The sequence below is a fragment of the Eptatretus burgeri genome, chromosome 16 (genome assembly GCF_056783735.1).
Source record: "Eptatretus burgeri isolate ZD-2024b chromosome 16, Ebu_testis_v1, whole genome shotgun sequence".
Lineage (NCBI taxonomy): Eukaryota > Metazoa > Chordata > Myxini > Myxiniformes > Myxinidae > Eptatretus > Eptatretus burgeri.
The window spans coordinates 13,449,351-13,451,850 of record NC_140976.1 but is presented as its reverse complement, the minus strand read 5'-3'; the positions used below and the strand labels follow the sequence as shown (position 1 = coordinate 13,451,850).

At 42.6% G+C, this 2,500-nt stretch overlaps 1 protein-coding gene across 9 annotated transcripts in view; it reads right to left on the bottom strand.

Annotated features, from left to right (window-relative positions):
• LOC147010549 (connector enhancer of kinase suppressor of ras 2-like) overlaps positions 1-2,500 on the bottom strand; it is a 237,716-nt gene that overhangs the window by 50,114 nt on the left and 185,102 nt on the right. The gene's annotated exons all lie outside the window — the stretch shown is intronic.

Below are 2,500 nucleotides of genomic sequence, written 5' to 3'. Positions count from 1 at the left end.
CAAGAAAAATAGTAAGAAGAGGGGAAGGGACAACAATGTAGTTTGTACCAAAAGCGAGCATGGGATCAAGGAGGCACTCGTGGGAGTGAGGGCTCAGGAACAATGGAGAGTGGAGGGTGAACAATGGGTGGGTGAGTGCGCCCAGAAAGTGCAGGAGAGCACGGTGAAAGAAACGTTGTCCATCCTTCATTGGGGAACTCGCAACAAGCAGCGTCATGGGTCCTGTTGTGCAACTTCCCACGGGCACATCACGTGGTTTCGCAAATGGCTCAAACAAATAGATAATACAATGGTAACCAACATGCAAGTGGCAGCACTGTGGTCTTCAGCAAGATGACAGGAATAATGGGTTTGGAGAACGTGAAGGAAAAGAAGAAAAATCCATAAACAAGGAGAAAGAAGGTTATATTGTTGAGGATGATGAAAAATAAAAAAAATAAAAACGATGTGATGGTGGTAATTAAAAACCTCAAAAAAGAAAAATCAAAGAAAGCTGGAAAGGCAGCTAGATATGAACAGCTGTGAAAGTCTGAAATAAATTGACAGCAGATAATGGTGTCGATGTTGATGAAGAGAGATTCCATAGGATGGGAAGCAAATGAAAAAGGATGCATCTGGAGGCATGGAGAAGGGGAAAGCAGGAAGTGTGTTTTGAATAAGAAGAAATCAGAGGTGGATGGGACAATGAGGTGGAGGCCTTGAAGCAGCAGTCAAGATGAGACATGCATCAGAGGAATGGGAGGTGGAACCAAACGGAGGAATTTTCCGAGACAAATGAGAATAAAACTTAACCTTACGAGATGCTGGAAGTTTACTTTTGTCCCTTCACTTCGAACCGACGGTCCCATTTCTAGCAAAGGAAATTTCCTTTGCAATGAAAGTCATTTCGGATCCTTCACAAGTATTTTTGCACAACTGAGGATTTGAGTGACAAATATTAAATTTCCCACCACCGTGGTACTTGAAGGCTACCCAATACTGAGCAATGCAATCTAAGCAAGAAAATAAATAAATAAAGACGATAAATATTGTGTGCCAAACCAAACTGAGACTCAATGGAAGTTCAAATTCAGATTGTATGTTTAAAACATGAAGGAATCACTAAAAACCTTCCAGATTCTCCACTTGCTAAGTGTTGGCAAATAGTCCATCCCCCTTCCATCCCCAAACCCCTATAAAGGCCCTATTCCATCTGTGTTAAAAAAAAAAAAACATTTCAGGAATGTCACTGCCTTCAATCAATGATGAGTCGATAATATCTTTAACGCGAAGGTTGGAGCCACCACAACGGTTAAAATGGGGAGGTTTGGTGAGGGCGGGGGTGGGGATGGCATGGGGGTATTGCAGGAGCCCTGTTCCTTTGTGCTTGTCCTTCACCGGTCTCAATGGACGCTGGTGGGCTTTGGAGTGGCAAGGTTTTGGGCGATGTAAGTTTGAAGCCATTGCTCTTGGCGAGACAGCAACGCATCACATTTTCCAGCATTTGTGGGAAGTTGTTGGACAGCAAAAAGTTTTGGATTGACATTTAATCGTAAAAGACTGAATGTAAAATTGAAAAGTTAGTTGCTTTTATTTTTCAGCAGCAGTCATGACAGTAGCAGTAGTACCCTGAATACAGTTCTGTAAGTTTAGAAAAAGAGACATAGGAAAGATGACCTTTCGTGGAAGATGATTTTTCAAATCAGGACATGCAGATTCATGGAATGGGACTGTATTCAGGGTACTACTGCGACTACTATTGCTGCTGCATAATGCAGAAATTGGTTAGAAATACTGGCTATTGGTACATTGAAGGGTAAAGATAAAAAGTGGTTAAATCAAACGCAATTTGGCAAGAATTTCCAGTTAAACAAAACTCGGAGGTTCATTTCTGCTCCAGGAAGTACGTGCATCATACAAGTGTTGTGAAAAATGAGCAGCAACGTTGATAAGCCAAACAAGGAAACTGTAACGGGTGAGAGAGATGCATGCCAAGTGAGGCCGAAACATCCAATATAATGTGAAGGCCTCGCTTCCTTGGGGAAAGCTGCGCAATCAGCTGTGTGCGGCTTGGCTAAGGATAGTGGTTTGGTCCATCTTAGCAGAGCATGAACATGGAAACCGAATTATTCGACAACTGGTGTTTCCGCACGCACCTGCGACTGTAGTAATTGCGTGCGTGTATGCAGGTGGGCGAATTTCTTGTTGTTTTCATCTGGTTTTGCGCAAACCTGAACAATTTTGCCCCCTAATCTTCATTATTCATTCATAAGGATCGCTGACTTCTAATATCCTTATATTAAGCATCATGTGAAAGGTGTACAAGCTTCTCCATGAGCCTAAGATGTGAGAATAAAGATAAAGAGAGTTTCAGGATGTGCTTCGAACGCCAGTAGCTTGTCTTGGGTTTAGGGAGATTATAGATCGATGGTGAAACACACTGGGAGCAAAACGAAGATAACCGCACACTTCCATGACACGGAGAGTTCCACTCAGATGAAGTCCATCATATGGGATGAAG